Genomic DNA, 23,832 nt, shown 5'->3' on the forward strand with positions numbered 1-23,832 from the left:
GAGGAAGGTGATAGGGTAGAGAAGAGAAGTGGAACGGTTAATGTGTGTGACAGAAACCGCAGACGAAAAAGAAAAGTGGCATGCTAAAGAAAACAGGCGGGAGGTGGAGGAACAAAGAGAGTTAAAGAGCTTGGATTGACAACAGTTGATCGTAAATGGAGATGTGTACAAGGGACGAAGGGGTGCCATAGGGGACCGGAGAGAGGAGGCGACAGTGAGCGGGAGAGAGAGGGGGTGTGCGGCCAGCACTGCGCATGCGTGCTTCTCATCTCCTCTAAGTGGCCGCTGCCTGCTTAGTTACTGCTAGAAGCAGCTGGAGCTGCTGAAGTGAGAGCAGTAGAGCCGCGAGAGCCCGGGGGAGCTGCAGAGAGGAGCACGATCCTGGGAGCCGAGCCCCCGCAGTGTGCGTGCAGGGGGAGACGCGCACTCCGAGCACAGGCACGACCCCTCACGCGCAGCAGAGAACCCGGTCAGCACCAGCCCTCTGGACAGCGGGACGCGGCGGCACGAGCGCTCTGACATCCGCACAGGTGAGTTGCACCTTCTCTTAAGTCTGTTGCACTTCGTGCATTACTCAGCGCCTGGAGGCTCGAGGCACAGCGCGCCACCAGACTCCAGCGCCCCCCCACAGCCTTGGCGCTGCATTTTAAAGAGAGGTGTGTTCGTCCAGACAGGGGGTCGTGCTGCTTGGGGTCTGACGAGGGGCTGGTGAACTCGATTTACTTTTTATATTCAAAACACCAAGCATTTCTTTCACGAGGGCAACATTGTGTGTGCGTCACGGCAGGCTAGGGGGCTTTGGGATGTAGAGTGGGCTGAGGCAGTGCACCCCGGGGTGGTACTGGGGAACCAAGCAAGATGTTTTTAAGGTTCGCCAAAGAAGCCCGGGCAAACGCGGTTCTTGCAATACAGTACCCCCAGCGTGCCTGCACTCCGGCCGAGTGCTGCATCTGACAGGCTATCTCCACAGCACCGAGCCGCCACAGCCCTCTTCACAGCACCCCAGCAATGCCTGCTTTGCAACACCAAAGAAAGTCTCTGGGCTATTCTGCGTCAAAGCGCGAGAGTTGCCCACAAGTCATGCAGGCTTAAAAATACATAGTCAACTCAGGGCTACATAACATTCCCCCGCCCCACATACCCAAACCCGCAAAGGAAACACAGACAAATAGAGTTTGGGTACAAAAATTGCTGCAGGATTTATTTACATACAACATATGTAAAGATGGTGGGTTAGCTTACGGGCGATCCAGGACAGGCCGCATTCTCGCCACCTGTCCGCCTGTTTGAGCCAAACAGCACAGTGGCGAACCACCCAACTGCTGTAGAATATAATTAAATACTGACACACCCATTTGCTGGGCGTGACTAGGCAAACCCCCGGCTGCACAGGCCCACAACCGCCCGAAGGTCTACTGGGGTGCCGACACGGATTCCTGCACCTCCCATGAGGTTACAGGTTAGGCTCTGGCACCCCTATGTGCCCACTGAAGTACATCATTTGCACCTCTCTTCTTCCGGATCGCCCCGTAACTCCGCCTGCAACGAAAAACAAGACACATTAAAACACCCCCACAGCCCCTACTCATGACACTCTGGGTAAGAGGACGGGAGGGAAAAGAGTGTCCCGCAAGATCGTACGGCGTCCGGGCGGCAAAGAGGCTTAGGATAGGGGCACCACAGCATAAGTACCCCTGAAGCCCCTCCCCGCCGCCCGGACGAGATTCTCGGCAAGCCGCCTCCTCCAACCGGTGAGGCGGATGTGCCGGACAGGCAAGTGGGGGCGGGACCGCCCTCCTTGACTAGGTACCCGCCCTCTTGATGGCCACTGCGTGGCCTCGGGCAGGCGCATAGTCAACTCAGGGCTACATAACATTCCCCCGCCCCACATACCCAAACCCGCAAAGGAAACACAGACAAATAGAGTTTGGGTACAAAAATTGCTGCAGGATTTATTTACATACAACATATGTAAAGATGGTGGGTTAGCTTACGGGCGATCCAGGACAGGCCGCATTCTCGCCACCTGTCCGCCTGTTTGAGCCAAACAGCACAGTGGCGAACCACCCAACTGCTGTAGAATATAATTAAATACTGACACACCCATTTGCTGGGCGTGACTAGGCAAACCCCCGGCTGCACAGGCCCACAACCGCCCGAAGGTCTACTGGGGTGCCGACACGGATTCCTGCACCTCCCATGAGGTTACAGGTTAGGCTCTGGCACCCCTATGTGCCCACTGAAGTACATCATTTGCACCTCTCTTCTTCCGGATCGCCCCGTAACTCCGCCACAGCCTGTGCGGTGGTCACCGCTGCCGCACAGGCCCCCCACCATTGTCACTTATTCTACCTGCAACCTCTGCTCATGAGTTCTTATTTCAAGTCCAGAAGAAAGAGGTATAAGCCAACAGGCGAGAGGAGAACACCATCTCCCTCAAAGTACCCCATGACCTTTTCCCGAATCACGTCATGGTAAGAAAAACAGCCCACTGTGCTGCGAAACTTTGTCATGGCCGCATATATGCGCCTTCCTGCTCTCACGATAGCCTCGCTGGACTTAGCGCCCCGCCAATGTCTTCTAGGCACTGTTTCAGACCACCAGACTTCGCATTCGCGCAACATGCTGCCAACGATACCCAGGTCTGTCTACAAGCAGCCGGTATCCCCTGCCCCCCTTGGGTTTTAGGCTGGGAGCGGCTACCGACAAGATATTGTTTAAGTTAGTTTGGCAGGGAGCCCCCAAGGCTGACCTGTGCAGGGGCTTGTATGGGAAGTAACAGCCACCACGACACCAATGTGCCTAACCACCCGGGAACAGTCCCATTGCCCCATGAGGGAAGACTATCCCAGGCCAGAGACCAGGTGATGGGGAGGGCCCCCCCTGCAGAGACTCTCCCCCGGAAAACAAGCGCAGTCACAGGAAATAATCAACTGCAAGATTACGCATAAGCGACTAATCCTCCCCAGGATACAGAGTCTATTGCAGTGCGCAAAGCATATTTTGGAATGACTAGCGAATAGGTCTTACAAGAGGCAAACTGGAAGCCTCGGGGACAGCCGCGAACACTTGCCCCCCCGGATCATACCTGAAATCCTAAAAGACTTCTCGGGCCCACCCCAAACCATTATGGCAGTCCGTACTCTGGCTGTGGAAGCCACAGCTATTCTCTGTATAACTGAATAGAGTGTTACACTGACGGCAGCAGACTGCGGGTGAGCTGCCAGCGGGCCCCCGAGCCTCGGAAAAGAAGGCAGGAGATCCAAGAAGGGGGGGGGAGACTAAACGAATGACCCTCCCAAGCATGGCAGACCACACATGTGCCTTAATCGAGGGTACCAAGTACTATTTCTCAGTTACGAGTTGTTGCCAATCATGCAGTGCTCCCTATAAACCTGTGATTGGTACTCATTGTTGCATGCCGGGCCACATCTAAACACCCTTCTTTAGACCCTAGTTTAAGATTAAACACTCTGAAAACTCCATCCGTGTACAGGTCAGAAGTAGCCTGAGATATCCACCCCACTAAAATCGTCTGGCCCAAAAGAACATGTGTAACAGACGCTTAGGTGGAAAGAGGAGTATTACGCCAGAGGATCCAAGGAGGGAGGAGTCTAATGAAGATCCACTCAGCTATACGGGTGACACTAAATCTCAGCCTGGGCTATCAAACAATTAAACCCCAGGACATTCAAATAATGACAATCCTCCCGCTTAACTTACTGTAGTAAACAAGAGGACCCATACATGGCAGACGACGTCTGCGAATATGAAAGTGGCATAACCAGTCTATAGGTTTGAGACATGGCATAAGAATATTAGACTCCAGCACAACGCCCATGTTAGCAATGGACTAACCGAGGCCGGCCGTTGTGCCTACCCATTAGGCTGAAGACCTCTACGTGGTGAATGGGGGCAAGGAACGTGAGTGCTTTGAAAATCATATACATAGAAGGATACTGGATTTTCTTTGAAGAATATCTGCGTGTCAGATACATGTCGAACCATCAAAATAAAGTAGACGTGCCATGCCTAGACGTCCGGATACTAAGTGACGGGTCCCGAAAAGCAGCACTATCACACGCTGCGTTTTCCCTTGGTTACTTTGGGCTGAACTCGCAAGGATTGGGTGCGAGTTATCTGAGGATAGGGCCAAGGGAGTGTCATAGGCAGCGCTAAGAGGAAGAATATGGGCCCCCAGGAAGGAGGTGGGATGATAAAATGCAGCCATGGTCACTTCAGCAGAGGAGGAATCAAGTGTCCTAGGAACCCCTGCACCTGCTGCAACTACGCTCTCGATTACGCCCGTCTCAGGGAGGGAGCGTCTTCGACAATGAACAGGTGAGGGTCTTATTCCAAATACCTGTCCAGCATCCTGCTGTAATATTCTTGGACCAGTTCTATCACATGCTATGCCGATGACAAACTGCCACCCACAACGTAGAGATCACTACCTGCAATGCTGATCTATAGCTAGATCAGGGAGTGCCAATGCTAGAATAGAGACCAGTGTCAGCACCACTTCCCGCATTTACAAGGGCCAAAAGCAGTCATAGAAACTCTATTGCTGGTACGGATGAGCAGGACAAACTAGGGTCTCATCTGCAACTCATGCTAAAACCCAAAGGAGAGTTCCAAACAAAATTGGACCGAAATTGGGACCAGTGACACCACCACATCCCGAATTTACAAGGGGCAAAAGCAGTCGGTCAACCTCTATTGCTAGTAGGGATGAGCAGGACAAACTAGGGTCTCATCCGCAACTCACCTTATAACACGATACCCTTGGACAGGATGTTGCACATTCAAAGCCGAATTCCCACTGAGCCGTGCTCCAAAACATATGAACACACCGGTTAACAATTATCTGCCTAGTGAGGCTCCCGTTAACACTAAAGTGTCTTTTGATATTCACGTATGAATATGTCCCATAAACCAGTGGATCTGCAATAATGCCAGAGAAGTGGCGACTATAATATTGGCACCTGTGTTAATCAGCTAAATTAATAGCCACTGAATGCGGTTTACTTGGGGAATCATTGCATGAAGTGACCCGAAATCCGGCCACAGATTTACCGAATAAATACCCTAAATAAATTTAAAGGTAATTAAACATCTACAGGCAAACATTCAGGGGTGAGAACCGCGTATTACAAACAGTAGAGGTACCTGCTGTGTAGTCATAATCATTTAAGAATCATCAGGTGTACGACAGTCCGGGAAATAGAACATGCCCGTTTGCAAAACAGCACTCGCGGGCAAGAACGATGATATCCTGCAGTGCTGAGAAATGACATTCTATGAGAAAACGTGGAAAGGACACACAAAATTCCAGCGTGTGCGGAGAAACTGAAACCGAGAGACTGTTCCCCCTGGTGGCCAACACGCACCACTGCCCAAGCAAAAGGCCGAGCGAAACAATTGCTAACGCATCCAAGACCAAATTATGCCCAGCAATTGCCAAAGTGCGGTGTTGCTGTAAACGGCACGAGAACCAACAAAAACCCAGCAGGCAAAGGGGTGGCCAGGACATCCAGCGAAAACGTCTCTCCGCTCCCGTCGTTGCCCGGCCTAAAGGCATGTACAAGCACCCTTGTTCTGTGTACCATGGCCTGGAGGGCGGCTGTGTGGACCAAGTGTACACTGCCCGACAGGGGGGGGATTAGGGGTGGTGGGTGGAAGGCCACTCCACCAGTCTGCCACTATAAAGACGTGCATGCCAAAACACAATCAAAAGCCAACATGCCTGTGCCCCACCAATAATTAGCCCTGAAGCCAGATGGCGCATCCTTACGCGGACATCTCGCACATAATTGCCTTTTAAAATGGCCGGACATGTACGCCATTACCCGCGTGCCCCGGACATGGTGAAGCGTACTTCCCGTGCCAGTGGTGGCAAGTTGACGCCATTACCCACGTGCGCCGGACAAAGTAAGAGATACCGCCCCAGGAAATGGCCGGCTGCCCAGGAGCATGGAGTCTATCTTTCCAACAGACTGTAAAGATGTCTTTATCCTCTGATCGATATGTCACTGAGGCATACATGGAAAATAGTATAGTCGAGATCCGCCTACAACCTGTTTAGGACCAGCGCAAGGACCACACAAATCAACGCATTTCAGAATGCCATCCTCTACCATACCGGAAAAGAACAAAGCCGGAAATGAATACAGCTGCCGAGGACAATAGCGCATCACTCCCCGCATGCTTACACAACCCTTGACCCTCGGACACCTGGAGCGAAACTCCCCCTCTAGCTCCAGCCACATTTTCTCTACCGCGCCAAAGGCACAACTGAGAAAACATGGTAGTTCGCACTTTAGCACGTTTCTAATTCATCATCACAAACAATATGCAGGTATATTTCTGAACCATAGAGACAATGATCAGCACACACCGTTGGTTCATATCCTTTTTTAACTACTTTCCTGCAAAATGGTAAAGCATTTCAAGTGTTGTCAAAACGCATTGCGATTGCGACCCCACGATTTCTAGATGCTCTAGATACCACCACAGATGTCACTAATACCTCAAGTAGTGTGACATATGCCACAGAAACATGTCCACTAAACCTTCTCCTCAGGTATCGTTACTGCTAATGTGACGCTCGGACCCTGCGGGAAAGTCTGCGCTAGAACGTAGTGAGCGTCGCCACTGCAGAAGGACCGCACTGCCGAACGCAAACTCCAGCGCTGGCCCGGCGCCGCATACACCTGTGTAGTCGCCCAGGGTCACATGAACGCACCATGGGAGGACAATGCGAAGCCTCCGACCCGCCTCCCGACATGGGGACCCTGGCTGACGCCTCGGAGGCAGGGGGGTGGGGGAGAAATGAAGGACATGGTTCGAGTGAACGAAGGGGCTGGCCCCACCACCCCCCGACACACACCGCAGAAAACGCGAGGACGGGCTATACACCAGCGCGCCGACAAAAGCAGATTTTCTTAACCGGGCGGTGTTCTATTACACCACGAAAATATACAGCCAAGCCTCCCGGACGGACATAGGGGTGGGAGCTAGGTGCATGGTTGCTGGCAACGAACCCCGAGACAGGTGGTGCCGCCGACTGGACCCACTCCACCAAACCCAAATTGAGCCGCCCGATGCTAGCGTTGCTGACAGGATGGGCCTGGGGCAGGGCAGTGAACAGCAAGGCGCGTAGCCACACTAAACCGTGGCGACGGAATGTTGAAAGATGCAAAGCGTAGCCTTTTGCTATCAATACTAATTGACCTAATTTTGGTGTCAATTGGGGTACATCTGCCCGCCACCGCCCGGAAGCCAAAGCCGAAAACCAAAACTGCACTGCGACCGTTAGATTAAATGAGCCGACGCCGCGGCTCGAACACTGGTCCCCAGCTCCAGAGTCAGCAACTCTAACCGCTGAACACGCCTCTGGCTTCGAAAATGAGCCCGTCGGGCCCCTATGCTGTTACTGTGCACAATACCTCCGTCAGACATAACTGACCCCTAACGAAGAACTTATGTAACCCTTGCCTGGACAAAATGTCTCGGACAGATGAGAGAAAAACCCCCCCCACGAGCGCCGCCTCACCGTCGAAGCCTAATACATTTGCAAGGCAGTCTCAAAACATCACACTGGTAAGTAACAAGAAAGGGACGGCAGCGACTCGAAAATGAACCTTGACGGTATTAAACAGACGTAAGGATATCCCGCTAGACAGCCACACTTAGTGGTTTCCGACAGAAGGCATAGAGTAGCGGTGGACACTAGGACAGCAATTGCATTAGTAATCGCGCCCCCAATCAACCCGGGAAAGAAAGGATATCTGTGCCCTGAGGCACCGAATGCGGCACCGTGAAACCAAAACATATCATAAAACCAACAATCACGCATGATTATGGCAAGCCGCACAAACATCTCGGCCCTAAAACCGAGAAAGCGCAAGAAAACCTAGCGTTCATGCAAACAAAACGCCTCTCAGCCCCGATTCCATGAGATGGGGGCCACGACCACTGGTCAGCTCAGCAGCACTGGTAAATATGGGGACAACACACTCGTATCTCCGCAGGCCCCAGTCACAAGTGCCGCCCCACTCCGGGGCCCAAATTAAGCCTTCTTGATCCCGTAGTCAGAAGCGATCAAAAGGAAACACTTTGCATGAACGATGGTATTCCTTGAATGCAAAATACACGGTACGTGCATAATGATGAAGCGGGTAAAAATTGGCTCATCCTTCACAGCTCCCCCCCATCAACATGAGTACAACCATAACGAGTCTTGGCCTTCGCCTGAAAGCCCGCGCACCACCAAGCATGCACTATCACTTTGCCATAATCCTCACAAAAGAAACCAAGCAGCACGAGGATACGAACCTCCGACTCCGAAGAGACTGGTGCCTAAGACCGGATCCTTTGACCGCTCGGGCCACGCGCCCACCTGTAAATAACTGTACACATTAGAATACCACACACCGCGCCATACTTGAGGGCACTGCGCACAAGCACGATGTCGCGAGAAAGCATCCAGCTCAGGCCCCAGGTAGGAGCAATCAGAAGCGCCAGATGCACAGAGCATGGCTAAGCGTACACACGGAAAAACACGCTTACCCTACCCTTCGGCCACAGCCCCGATGATCGTAGAGGGTCGGCATCGGACTCCCGGGAGAACCATTACCCCACGGACAGTCCCACCACGCGGGGCTCCCCGGACCAGCCCGCACCCCCAAAGAGAATGCGAGGGAAATCAGACGACGAGGAAGGGGGACGGACGAGGCGAAGGAGGTAGGGAGAAATACACAACATCACACACCCACGCACAACCTGGGGAAGGTTCGACCCGCCAAAATGCAATATTTGTAAATCCTACAATTGCCGCCACAATACCACACAAACATGGCCACTCCAGCGCCGGAGAGATCTCATTAAAGACGCCCAAACCTTTAGGGAAAACGGGACTCGGTATAGCAAATACAGCGGGGCCCGACAAGAACAGGCCGGGCCCGCGCTGACCGGAGGACAAAGACCGGAAGGAAAACCGGACGTCCCCCCCCCACAGCAGCCCGCTCTAGCGGGCCGCCTCGCCAGGCTCCCACCTCACCCGGAGGGAGCAGGCGGCTACAGTAAGGGGGGGGGGAGAGGGTAGGCCCAAGGCCTCGCTCACCTCAACACGACGAGGTAGTCACAAAAGAGTGTCCCGCAAGATCGTACGGCGTCCGGGCGGCAAAGAGGCTTAGGATAGGGGCACCACAGCATAAGTACCCCTGAAGCCCCTCCCCGCCGCCCGGACGAGATTCTCGGCAAGCCGCCTCCTCCAACCGGTGAGGCGGATGTGCCGGACAGGCAAGTGGGGGCGGGACCGCCCTCCTTGACTAGGTACCCGCCCTCTTGATGGCCACTGCGTGGCCTCGGGCAGGCGCAGAGCCAGTCCTTTAGGTTTGCCTGCAGCACAGCTCCCCGGGGGTCTCTAAGCATGTACGCTTCAGGGCAAAAGATTTGCTCCGACTCTTTACACCTGTCCCGCCAGGATGCTTGCTTCGTAGACACTGAGATACTTCCCATATTGGCTACACCCGCTTCACACTTTCAAAGCCTTTCCCCCACCATGGTTGCTTCAGCCCTCAGAGCTGGTCCATTGAGAAGCATGCCTGCTCCACATTTCAGGAACTCCTCATTGGCGGTGCCTGCTTCATAGCTCCTTAGCAATGCCTGCTCCGCGCCTTCACAGCACTAAGACAGCTACCCAGGTAAGCACGCTTCGAAGCGCCAGTGCTTCTCGTGGGGCATGCCTGCTACACACTAGTCCTATCCTCCTGAACGCCTCCTCTGTAGCACCAGAGCTTCTCACATGCATTGCTGCATTTTGGAGCCAGGCTTGTCCTCCCCACCAGGGTGCATGCCTGCTTCACCAGCACCAGGACTGCCTCGCGAGTTCCGTTCCCACACCAGGTCTGCTCGCGGGGCCTGCCTGGGCCACGAGCACCTGCCAAGACTTGGCTGTTTTTCCACATAAGGGCTGCTGGACAGGCACCCCTTGCAGCGCAACACCCGAAAAACTCCGCTGACGTGCCTGCTTCATAGCATCATAGAAGCACCGCGGGTATGCCTGCTTCATAGCATCATAGAAGCACCATGGTATGGGTATACCTGTTTTATAGCATCTTGAAGGACCCACGGGCATGCCTGCTTCACGGAACTAGAACTATAGCCCAGGTATATCGTGCGTCACTGTCACAGAGTTACTCCAACACCATAACTACTCCACAATAACGGAGCTACCGGGCAGCATGCCTTCTTTCGAAGCCTGCCTTCTTCGTGATAACACCTGCATCCCAAGCAGGCCCGCATAACATCACCACAGCTCCTAGAGGACGCATTCTTCTCCGAAGCACCAGGTCCTTCTTCCTGTGCACGCATACACCTGATGTTTCAATGCGCTGAAGCTGCAGACCGCCTGCTTCCCAGCACTAGAACGGAACACGCTGATACTTGCTTAAACTCATGCCTACTTCTCAGCACTTGTCGATGCTGGCATGCATATCACAAATTTTGCTTCAACGCATGCCTGCTTCACGGCACCAGAGTGGCACACATTGACGATTGCTTGCATAGTCTCGGACTTGCTACGCACATGCCTGCTTCACAGCACCAGAGTGTCACACGCTGATGGTTGCCTGCATAGCCCCGAACTTGCTTACACACATGCCTGCTTCACAGCAGCAGATTTGCTAACGCGCTACTCTGGCCCACTACAGTCCTGCTGCTAGTGATTCCAGCTTCTCAGCACCAGATCTGTCCCGAGGCATGTTCACTACAGCGCACCATGTCTACCCACAGGCGCCTTGGACCACGTCTCCATCTCAGCTCTCCTGTGTTACAGTTTTGGATGCGCACCAGGCATGCCTGCTGCAGCTCCCGTGGCACTCCGTGGCTCGAGCGCTCCGCAGCACCCGGGCTGCCCAGGCCTGTGCCTGTTAGCAGCAGCGCTGTGCACCCCCCATGCCTGACAGTGCGCCTGGGCCGCTTGCTTGCTTTTCATAACTACTCCCATTAAACAACTTGCCTTTGCCCTGGCTGCAGTTGTGGCATTGCTTCGGAACTTCACTAAAGTGTGTTGTGTGAGTGGCCCAGTTCCCTTTAATTGCACTGCCAGACAAGAGGGGGGTTCTTTCCTATACGTGCGCGAACTACACATCGGTGTTTATTGACTAATGTTCAGCCCGAATAACACTTCCCGTAAAATTCCAGACAAGCTTCGAAGAGAAGTGGAGGGAGCACACGCGGGGCGGCACCCGCAAGCCATCTTATTGTGAATGTCATTTGTGTAGCGCCTCGGCCACGCAAAACACTTCGACGCGCTAAAAGGCAGTTTTAAAGTATATTGCCTTGAAGATCTTTTATTTGTAAATGCAGTTATATCTGTCAGGCCGCAAAAGAGTCCCTTTTAGGGCTGGCTGGGGGTTGAAGGCGTCTGTGCGGGTTGGGGTGGGGGAGGGGCTGGTACGATGTCTCCTCAGTTCCGCAGTCACACAAGTGGCTCCCCAGGATCAATCACCAGAGTGTACCCCCTAGAGTCTCACAATACTGTAGGAAACAACGCATGGGTTTGATGTAGCGCTCACTTTGGATCGAGGGTTTTCTAGGTGCTAATGCACCAGCCTCTGTGAATGGGCCATGGGTCGTGAGTGTGTTTTTTACGTCTTCTGCATCCCTAGCTACTAAGTGATGTGACGCGGACGGACGGTACAATACAAGAAGGGTGGGGGGCAGGGGGGCCGTGAGGGGGAAGAAAGACTTGTTATTAGAGGAGGGGGCTCTTCTCGATTACCCCCGTGTGGGGTAAGCACCGGAAGTGGCTGCATCTCGGCAATTCTCGCCCCACACAAAGCTCCCAGCATCAGTTGAGATGCTGCAGACCTACTAATATAGAAAACAAAAGCCCCCTCACCGCGGCCCCGCAGAAATAACCCCAAAAGACACACTTTTCAAAAGTAGTCCCAGGTATTGAGTAGTGTGTAATGAAACCCCAAAAAGTAAATATAACAAACGATATAGCGCAGGCTGAGCCTCGGCTTCTATACTCTCCCGTCTCCGGGCCAATGATATTTATAGACACCTGTTGGATATTTGCAGCGGGCCGTTATTTTCCTGTGGTGTGGTATTTTTGGGGTCAATAAATAACCTATCGAGATTCTTGAGGCTGCAATTGTTACCGGTAATACTGGATATTGACTATGACCCTGATCAGTGAAAGCATTGACGTCAGCAGTGCTTCGTCACGTGCATATCCTGGCTTAGCAATGCCACAGAAGTTTGACGCCCCGTTTAATCCCATCGTCTGTCACCGCTTCAAAACGTTTCAAAGGTGACCAAGTGTCCCAATGTGAGGACGATAACAGCTCCCCAGTACTGATCATCCTTTTTGCACACCACCGTTTTCATGAGTTCTGGGTCAATTGTCTTATTTGAAGTGTACGAAGACTGCAACTCCCAGACTGTACTAGTGTTTTTTTTTTTTTAAATGAAGAGCTAAACTAGGCAATTATTGTATGCTGCCCTCATCACGCATGCGCAGACATTCTCCTGCCGTACGTGAGTTGGGCCGTAGTTGGGTCCACGGAAGTGAATCAATCAATCACGTCACGTGTTCCTCCCAACTTCTGAAAATTCAGGTTTTTTACCATATCCGGAATATGTGGAAAGCTGGAGCACCAGCGGGGTTTGTTCACGTGCTCCTGCTCAGGAAAGGAGGGTGTCATCCAAAGTATGCCACTGGCACGGCCATTGGCTCGAAAATCAAAGGTGATCCATGTTCACATACTGGGTTCCGAGACTCTTCCAAAGTACCTGGGCCGCGCAATTTCGCAACAGCTTGTGAGAAAAGGGGTGTCACTTTAAGTGCATCGGGCCAGTAATATTGTTTATATACTGGTTAGGACTGTACATAAACTCCCCGCTGTTTGCCTACATCGAAGCTTCCCTGGCACTGCAGCAGACACTCCAGCAGCTGCTCTGCTGACCTGTCCAACCATTGGCCCCCACCCCAGTGGAAATGCGCTAAACATTAATCAGTGCGAAACCAGCGTGGTGCACTAAAAGTCCGCCAACGCTGGCCTCTGGGTCATCAGCTATTCCAAGCCTGTGCCCAGCACGGCACCCCCTGCTGGTCCAGTGGCTGCAGGCGGCCCCGGGGGCGGGGAGGACTCTGATGAGCGAGATCAGAAAGTCACAGTTTATCTCATGCTTTATGAATGACCTGCAGGAGGCGAGAGAGCCGCGAGTGATAGCCATGCATAAGTCATGAAATAGAAAGGGGGCACGTGACGCCTTAAAGGGAAAGCGCCACTCAGAGTCCCCTCTGCAGGAGACAGCACAGCCGCGCACAGCAGCGAGAACTGAGCGTTTATGTTTATGTTTATGTTTTTGGTATTTATAAAAGCGCGTACAATTACCCATGGGCGTCTCGGCGCTGAAAATGCATTGTTGTCTCACCCTGATCCAGAAAAGGTGTGGCTTACTGATTGAATAACCAGGTTTTCAGTTTCAGTTGCAATAACGCACGCGCCAGCTGGGCTTGCATTCACTTCATATACCTCAACTCTCGTGCATTTTTAAGCACAACATACAAAGAGCTCAAGACTAAAAAGCAGGCTACCCGTGGCCTGACTTTCCATTGAAATCAATGGAAACTCCATGACGAGTTACCCTTGTCATTAGCACTGAAGGGGTTAAAGGGACGTGGTTATCCAGTAGCATGAAAAGATGCGTGGAGAGCATATATATATATATATTACAAGTGACTGTCGTAGCGTTGTTAGTGCACACTTGTCTTTTTCTAATGATACAAAAATAATTTTGTTTACATTGATCACTGGCGTGCGTACAGATACACATTATCTATCTATCTATCTATCTATCTATCTATCTATCTATCTATCTATCTATCTATCTATCTATCTATCTATCTATCTATCTATCTATCTTTCTCTATCTATCTATCTATCTATCTATCTATCTATCTATCTATCTATCTTTCTCTATCTATCTATCTATCTATCTATCTATCTATCTATCTATCTATCTATCTATCTATCTATCTATCTATGTATCTAACTTTCTCTATCTATCCATCTATCTATCTATCTATTTATCTATCTATCTATCTATCTATCTATCTATCTATCTATCTATCTATCTATCTATCTATCTATCTATCTATCTATCTATCTATCTATCTATCTATCTATCTATCTATCTGTCTGTCTGTCTGTCTGTCTGGCTGTCTGTCTGTCTGTCTGTCTGTCTGTCTATCTATCTATCTATCTATCTATCTATCTATCTATCTATCTATCTATCTATCTATCTGTCTGTCTGTCTGTCTGTCTGTCTGTCTGTCTATCTATCTATCTATCTATCTATCTATCTATCTTTCTATCTATCTGTCTAGCTATCTATCTATCTATGTATCTATCTTTATCTATCTATCTATCTATCTATCTATCTATCTATCTATCTATCTATCTATCTATCTATCTATCTATCTATCTATCTATCTATCTATCTATCTATCTATCTATCTATCTTTCTCTATCTATCTATCTTTCTCTATCTATCTATCTATCTATCTATCTATCTATCTATCTATCTATCTATCTATCTATCTATCTATCTATCTATCTATCTATCTATCTATCTATCTATCTATGTATCTATCTTTCTCTATCTATCTATCTATCTATCTATCTATCTATCTATCTATCTATCTATCTATCTATCTATCTATCTATCTATCTATCTATCTATCTATCTGGGAAACATCCATTACAACGAAACTTTTACAACGCACTACCATTACGACGCAACTTTTACAACGCAAACCATTACAACGCATAGCGCTGGGGGGCGCTCTAGGATATGGAATGTATTTAATATACTATCCAACACCTTCCCTACTATCCACGGGGACTGGAGTTGGAATAGTAAATTAAATAAATCACTATCCAGCGCCTAAAAGCATTATGCGTTGTAATGGTATGCGATGTAAAAACCGCGTTGTAAAGGCATGCGATGTAAAAGTATGCGTTGTAACGTCATCTATCTATCTATCTATCTATCTATCTATCTATCTATCTATCTATCTATCTATCTATCTATCTATCTATCTATCTATCTATCTATCTATCTATATTTCTCTATCTATCTATCTAACTATCTATCTATCTATCTATCTATCTATCTATCTATCTATCTATCTATCTATCTTTGCACCACGGACAGACACACACACATATGTAGTTTATGTCAAGCAGTTTTTCATTTCTGGTAGCATAATTAATCATAAGCAAAAACATTTAATTATAAATAGAGCACAAGGGGTTAAATACAGTCAGTGAGGTAAACGACACGCTTTATTGTAAAGTATGGCCATCAGAACAACAGTTATTTGGGTAAAGGTGTCCCTACCCACAATGCTGAATACACTACATTGAATGTGGAGAATATATAACCGATAATATATTATTTTGCTGGAATCTGTTGTAAAAAAGTATCCACTGTTATTTTGGCATGTACCGTTCACAAGATTCTACCTGTGACGCATATAAGCACTAGACGGTCTAATGTCCCTTGTGTTCTCAGGGATCACGTGACGGGGGCGTCAGGGCTCTCATTCTGCTATCACTCAGCAGTGTGATATTATACAGTCTCCTGATGCATGCATCTCCTTGTGCACGCCTCTCCACGTGCACGCATGCATCTCCTTGTGCACGCCTCTCCACGTGCACGCATGCATCTCCTTGTGCACGCCTCTACACGTGCACACATGCATATCCTTGTGCAAGCCTCTACACGTGCACGCATGCATCTCCTTGTGCACGCCTCTCCACGTGCACGCATGCATATCCTTGTGTATGCCTCTCCACGTGCACCAGGGCACAAGTCCTATAGAAATAAGTGGGGGGACTGACCAAGTTAGGCAGTATGCATGTGACATCATGACGCGTGCCGTCACAGCACATGACGTCACAACACATGCCATTCCACGTGGCATCACAGTAGGTGACATCACTAGAAGTGACATCAGATACTAAGATCTCACACAGATGTTTATCAGGTGAATCACAAGTACATTTAAGTGCATTATGATAGTTCACAAATGAGATTTGGTGCCAGGGTTGTGCCAAAAAAGTGGCGCAATCCTGGTGCAAAATCTGGGCCTCAACAAATAATTTTTTTAAACCCTGTCACAAAGAAATTGGCAACAAGGAAAAACATGGTAGTAGATCTGTTCTGCTCAATTTGTTGCAAAGTCAGCATTGTAAAAAATGTAATGGGGTTAAGGATTCTGCTGCAGAGATGCCCAGAAAATCTCATATAATAATAATAATGGTGAGATAACTCTGGAGGTTAACAGATTTGTGGGAGAGATCCGTGTTTTGTGTAGTCCCAAACTTGAATCAATGTAATATAGAGGATTAAGTTGTCTCCTGCAAAACATAATCACCAACTGTTCTTGGGGGGGCGGGGGTTGGAGGCGTTTGGGGATTGTTGAACCTCTATTTTGTTGCTACCTTCCTCAGGTTTGTTATTCATGATATCGCAACACACATGATGTGCATTTTATACAATGTTGTGAGCATAAATGTACCACTTAATTATGCAACAGAGCTCCGATATGTGTATTATATGACATATGCCAACTGAAAATGCAATAAAAAGTTTTTTATAAAAAAAAGTCTCCTGAAAGCACATCATGTAACATGTAGATCACAGATTTTTATTTTGTGTACATAGGTAAGTGGATTACTGCTTTGAAAACAGAGATCATTTTGTTATCTGTGGTTCATAAATTGTAATCCTTCTAGTAGACCACAGTGAGCTTTGACAGGTATTTGACTCCTACACTTTATAACGCTGACTGTCTCATGTAACACATCTTGTACATTGATTGCCCACTTATATGATTTATTTTGAATGGGTAATGTGTATGTTATGTAGAGTGCTCTAACACTCTGCATAGGGATGAGTAGCGCTATAAAATAAATAAAATAGTACTATTTAAATTGTTATTTTTGTAAATACTGAGACAGACAAACCCATTTGACATCTTTACAGTTCATGCACTTATAAACAGGGACTGAACAAAGTAAAAAGCATGCATCTCTTAAGTACCTGTGACGAGATAACAAGCTGTGTGCTTTTGTTTCCTCTCCGTTGCATTTGCATGTAAGTGTGATGTCCCAGGCCGCCTCTAGTCCCATACTCAATCAAAATGAGGTCTGATGGCCCCGTAACTTCTACCTTTTTCTTTGGCACTGCTGGAGGTGAAAAAGAAGCCCCCTCTCTGTCTGCACTTTGCTGCTGGGAATGTATAGCAGACAACGTGCAGAAGCAGCTGAACGTGTCCCGGTGTCTGAAAATGACTCTGGGACAAGTTCACCACATTTCTGTGGGGCCCAACTTCTTGGCAGGTGGATGGCGTCCATCCTGTGAAAATAGTGGTTGGACGCCGTGTACCCCCGACTTGTGCCCTGATGAGCACCACGCAGCCGCGGCTGGCAGTGGGAGTAAATGCAGGGCGGTGACGTGGGGAGAGGGAGGGGCAAGGGTGGGGATTAGTAATGTAGGGATTATGAAGTTTTACAGGTAAGTAAACATTTAAATAAATAAAACGAATTTCGTTGAGTACACTGCATCCCAAAATGCGATGCAGTGCGCGCAACGAAATTTGTTGTATTTATTTAAATGTTTACTTACCTGTAAAACTCCGTAATCCACACATTACTACCCCCCACCCTGCCCCTCCCCCTCCCCACGTCACCGCCCTGCATTTACTCCCACTGCCGCCCGCGGCTGGCACCACGTACAAGCATACGTCTCCCTGTGTAGGCCTCTCCATGTGCAGGAAGGTGCCTTGCAGTGTTGCACTGGCTGCATAACATGCGGCTGTCGCAGCAGTCAAGAAGGGGGGCAGGGCCTGGTGATACTAATAAACTCTACATCTAGCAAACACATGTGCACAACTTGTTTGTGAGCTGTTCTGCATCAATGGTGCTACGGTTTCCATTCATTACTTTACGTCTAATAACCTTTGTAAGTGGTGCTGCAGACCTCTGTGGAAACTGTGCATGCCGCGACTCTCTTTTGGTGATAAATGTTTGTTTGCTAGACTTAGGGGAAAAGGAAAATTCTTTGTCACCTCTTAGAGTCCCCTGACCCTGGCAAGCGACACTGTCAATTTGTAGTTCCTTCCCTCTTTAAGGGCGTCTTACAAGTAGAAACAAGTCCCATCCGATCACTTCCATCCTGATGGAACTCCACTGACCTCCCTTCCTTTCCCGCTGCATCTTCAAAACCAGCTCCATCATTTGAAAAGCCATCAGCATCGTCACCGACCTCTCTGACATGATAGCAGCCGCGGCGGGTAGTGGGAGTAAATGCAGGGCGGTGACGTGGGGAGGGGGAGGGGCTGGGTGGGGGGTAGTAATGTATGGATTACGGAGTTTTACAGATAAGCAAACATTTAAATAAATACAACAAATTTCGTTGCGCGCACTGCATCGCATTTTGGGATGCAGTGTACTCAACGAAATTCGTTTTATTTATTTAAATGTTTACTTACCTGTAAACCTTCGTAATCCATACATTACTAATCCCCACCCTGCCCCTCCCTCTTCCCACGTCACCGCCCTGCATTTACTCCCACTGCCAGCCACGGCTGCATGATAGCCAAATTAGGTACCTCTCTGCATTCACAGAGCCAGGACACCATCAGACTGAATACAAGGCAACATGCCTTCTCCGGCAATGCACCTAGAATCAGGAACACCATCCCTGTATCCTTAAAGACCCTCCAAGCCTCAAATTATGGAATTAGGAAAGAGTTAAATGCACATCTCTTTAAAGAACGCTACATCACAAGGCTGTACCAGTTCACTTCTGCTTCCGGAAGCCAGCTGCCTGGCCACTCACTCACTGACTGTATCTGTGCCTTTGATCTTGTGCCATGCCCGCTAATTTTTGGCTAGGTTTAGTCTTAAAAACTTGAGCGCAGTTAAGAGGCGACCTACTGAACGTGCAAGGGGAGACGCTAGCTTACGCGCGCAAGACTACAGCGGAGTCTGGCACAAGATGAAAGGCTAAGCTACAGTCCGTGAGTGATTGGTAAGGTAGCTGGTTTCTAGGAGCAGAAGTGAACTGTTACTGCCTTGTGATGTAGTGTTCTTTGAAGAGATGTGCCTTCAACTGTTTCCTAATTCGAAGCAGCTTTGGGGGGTCTGCAACGATATAGGGATGTTATTCCAGAACCTAGGTGCATTGACGGAAAACGCCTGTTGCCCTGTCTTCAGTCTAATGGTATACTGGCTCTGTGTGTGCCGAGGGGTATCGATGATGGTAATGGATGGCAAAGAATAAAAACCACAATAAAAAAATCAATACAGCATTGAAAATTTGTTTGGAAGCTTGTGGAGCACTTTTAGTCAGTGCATTATGGGACTGTACTCATTGGAGTTTAGCGAATATTGATAGCATCCGAAGTGTAAACATTCTGTATGTGGGTAAGGATGAAAGAAGGTCCAGCAAGCCACACACACATGTTTAAAGCTGTTTAGTAAGAGATGGTGTCCATGATCATTGTGATTTTGGATAGCCTGTGTGTCAGCAAAGATTGCCATGGATCAGAATCCCTGTTATTGGTCAGAGTTTGCATCATCAGGCCTTCATTGTGTTGTTAGTGAGGATATGTGCTGTCAGTCAAAATGTGTGCCATTGGTCAGAGACTGATGAAAACAGTTGTTGATTAAAAGTGCTGTCAGTCAAGATGTGTGTTTGTCAAAGGTTGTGTGTCGGTAAGAGCTTGTAGTGTGTATTACAGCACACATTGTCAATCATTGGGATTCATTTACAAAGACATTTTGAAAAATAGAAGCAGTATTTGTATAGTGCTCTTTAACATACTTCTACAAGCCTCTGTGTGTTGGCCTCTAAACAACTAAAATGTGAATAAAATTGGAAAATTCAACAAATACATATGAAGACTGGTAAATAGAAATGACTGTGCCCTCTTCGTACTTGCGCTCATTTGGAATTGGATGTTTCTGGGCTGATTTACAAAGGCATCTAAGAATACGTAGAACAATTCTCATCAATACTATCTCCTGTTCTAATTGGGAGTTCTCCTTTAGTACCTTCTCCTGGACTCATAAATGTTTTTGTGAATCAACCCAGAAGTTTTATCAATTGACAGATTTTGTTAGAGTTGTATTTGTATTTAGATTTATAGAGCAAATTGAACCAAACAGGTTTCTAAGTGCTAACGCAGGTAAGAAACAGCAGGAAGAGAATACAAGTGCATCATTGAGGTCTAGAAGTGGCTCCTCTGCTATGGTGGAGGAGGGTCGCCCCACTGCTTTTAAGCAGTGCAAAGCAGAAACATAAAATTATAATAACTTTGCTTTATTATTGATTTATGCTGCTTCCTACTGCTTGTGGGTGGGTGGGTGGGTTGGGCGGCTCAGCCCTTGGAGCAGGCCAGGTGAGGAGTGGTTTCCCCACTCCTCTCGGGCTGCCCAAACCAGTCATGCGCGCTTTCCCTATTCTCCATGCAGACTGCATTACAGCCTGCATGGAGAAAATGCCCAGGCCCCCATTCCCTGAGTGAGCGTTGAACTAGGATGCTCAAAACCAATCACAATGCCGCATTGCAGCGTTGTGATTGGTCAGTGGGGCCTGCTTCCTGTTCCCCGATGTGCACGAGGAGAGCAGGATCAGCGACGCGGGGCTCGGCTGGCGCCAAGGTACGTTTTTTTTTATTTACAAAATATATATTTTCACGATGCACAACACCCCCTTCCGATCCCTACGTGCCCACCTAACCACCCATGAGCCATGCCAGCCGCCACTGTTAAGGTTGAGTGAATAAACAGGTTTTGAGTTGCTTACGAAACACAGTGAAGGAATTAGATTCGCAAAATATATAGGTTTCATATTCCACAACATGGCCGCTGCCACCCATCTAGCCTTCCGTAACCTGGGAATGATCACCTTCCTTGGCACTTCAGAACTAAGCTGTCTTTTAGGAGAATACCAGTTGAAAGCAGTTCTCAGGTACAGCAGGCCCTGCTTGTGAAGAGCCTTATAGACCATACAGAGAGCTTTGAAAATCACCCGCTTCTTCACAGGTAACCAGGTAACCAGCGAAGTGAGCTGAATCCCTTCTTCACAGAAATATGTTTAGGAACATCCAGAACTACCAAGGCAGCTGCATTTTGGGTGACCGGAAGTTTGTTGAGAGAGTACTTGTTGGAAATTAAATATAGGGTGTTAAAGTGGTCAGGGTGAGATGTAATGAGGGTTTTGACCACTGAAACTCTTAATTCAACAGGTAAGAAGGGAAAGATCTTATTCAGGATCTTAATAATAAAGAAGCAAGAGCTCATTGTCCTGGTCACCTGAGAATCGAAGGCAAGGGTGTTATTGAAGATCACTCCCAGATGTTATGGGGTGTATAGTGGGGTAGGTAATTGGCCACACCGCTAAGGCCACACAGAGTTATGCACCCCAAAGACCAAAGTTTAAGTTTTAGCCAGTTCTCCATCATCCAGACTTGAACTTGTTTGCCACCAATGCCAAGTTATCAGGTATAGAGTCAATGATTTGGGTTTTGTCCACATAGAACACCACCTGGAACTCGAAAGACCGCACCAGTTTCACCAATGGGGTCCCATGGAGAATAAACAAAGTGTGACTGAGGCAGGACCCCTGGGGGACTCCACAAGGAAGCTGGAAGGGTTTGACCCTGTAGTCCCCTCAGCTGACCGTTTGAGTCCGATTCTCCAGAAAGGACCCCAAGAGATCCAGAGCAGTGTCCCTCACTCCAGCCTGTACAATCTTAGCACTAAACGGGATGGAGATATTGTATCGAAGGCTGCGGACATATCTAGAATAACCATCTCCCTGATCCACCTGGCAGCGAACGGATAAGGGACGAGATGTGGGCTTCGACTTATATTAGTAATTGAAGAAATAGGAGACATTAATCTATTCTTCGTTGTGTAAGTAGCCCACCCTCGCCCAAATGTTTTTCTTTTTTTTTGCACACCTCTTCGTTTTGCAAGTAAGCACATTGGGTGACCATCGTCCAATTGCTTTTCTTTTCATTTGCACATCTGCCAACATGTGTGTGCTTGGACAAACCTAAACCTGATATTAATTGCCATAGAAGACAATAGAAGGCGTGGGCATTTTACTAGGATGTGTGTGATGAAATGCCACCTTCAAGGCCAAGACGCCGATGAGTGTGGCTATTTAGCGTTCTCCCAGCATTTCTTAAGTACGCCTGTAGAGGGAGCGAAAGAGCAATCGAGATAAAAAGAGAGAAGAGCGAGACAGGAATTTAACCCGACCTGATCGCAAATCACACTTTTACGCACCAGTAATCCCACTGGTATTCCATGTGGGAAAGTTTATAATTGATCGCTTAAATTGAGAATTCTCTATTTTTGCGGTGGAGAATGCTTCTTATGAGAGATGCTGTAGCACATTATCTAGCGAAGCGTTTTCTTATTTATTTTTACCTTGTAGTTGTTTTTTTTATCTGAACCATAAGAAAATCCCGCTGAGGGAAAATGCTCAAATCCTTAGATTCGACGGTGCTGGTGAATGTAGGTACTCGCCCCATCCCTGTCTGCCACACCGTCACCCACCCCAGTACCAGACCTACACGAATGCGCTTTTACATGCATGACACCCTTCGTCACTGTAGAGCTGCCAGCGTTGTCACCGGTTGGTGGTCTGAAGCATGCACGTAAGCATGACGTCAAGGTGATACATCCGCCCACTGTGCCCCTGGGTCTTGTGGCTTCAAGACACACCTACAAGCGACGTATTCAACTCTAGAGTAAGACATAGAATGGCCAAAATAGGTTGATTTGACAACTTCACACTGCAGCTTTTCCGCCCTTTTTCCATTTTTATCCCACATGTGGGTGGTGAAAAGCTACCCTGCATCCCACTTTGGATATTTTTCCTTTAATGAGACGTGTGCAGTGCTTGCATACATTTATCATGGAGTTATAAACAATAAATATGCTAATCAGTATTTTCTAATCTATAGCCACTTTTAAGGGATCAAATACAAATACATTTAGGGAGAACACGCTAAACTGAAATGTTCACATTGTAAAAATACGAGAAAAAAAATCCTTATTAAGACACGTGACACCCTCAGGGCCTCGTGTGGACTCTGAATGCAGTATGTGAGCAGAAACTCACACGTCACTCTTTGCCCGCTAGTCACTGTCCCTACGGAGTGACCCATAGGGTGTGCACAGCTGTTACTCGGCAGAGCTGTGTGAACTCCCCTTCAAGTATGTGGGATGGGAGGTCAATCACTGAGTAGAGTGGTTTTGCTCTGGGAAAGAGAGAGCCGACACCATCACATGGATAAGATGTGGTATATAAGAAGTCTACAATTATAAGGCAAGATTACCCTATCTACGGGTGAAACACACCATCCTCCAGTGGTGGTATGCCACCACGCGCGGAAAGCCAATCTGGTGTTCCACAGGGTTATTTGCGACAAGTTGTAATGTCTCCATTGTAATGGAAACCTGAGAGGCTGAGAGGCTGCGCTGGGTGAGGGGATGGCCCTAAGGCTTTCCTTCGTTCGCTTCCCTCCCAGCCCTGAGGTTTGATCCATCTCATTATCACCGTAGGCAGGATAACATCTAAAAGCATGCACCTTTCAGAACTTTGAATCCAATTGGGAGAATCTAAGTCCAATTTTAGATCTGAGAAGTTCGACCTAAACTTCATAAGCCTGCTGAAGGGCATATTTGTGAATCAAACAAAAGGGGGAGGAAGATGTCAGGT

The 23,832-nt window shown here is 48.5% G+C and overlaps 1 protein-coding gene across 1 annotated transcript in view; it reads left to right on the forward strand.

Annotated features, from left to right (window-relative positions):
• Nucleotides 1-316: 316 nt before the first annotated feature.
• WSCD1 (WSC domain containing 1) overlaps nt 317-23,832 on the forward strand; it is a 296,810-nt gene continuing 273,294 nt past the window's right edge. Inside the window, exon 1 of the mRNA XM_078683536.1 lies at nt 317-530. The gene's annotated coding sequence lies outside the window, so the exon portion shown is untranslated. The remainder of the gene's footprint in view (nt 531-23,832) is intronic.

The sequence above is a fragment of the Lissotriton helveticus genome, chromosome 3_1, assembly GCF_964261635.1.
Source record: "Lissotriton helveticus chromosome 3_1, aLisHel1.1, whole genome shotgun sequence".
Lineage (NCBI taxonomy): Eukaryota > Metazoa > Chordata > Amphibia > Caudata > Salamandridae > Lissotriton > Lissotriton helveticus.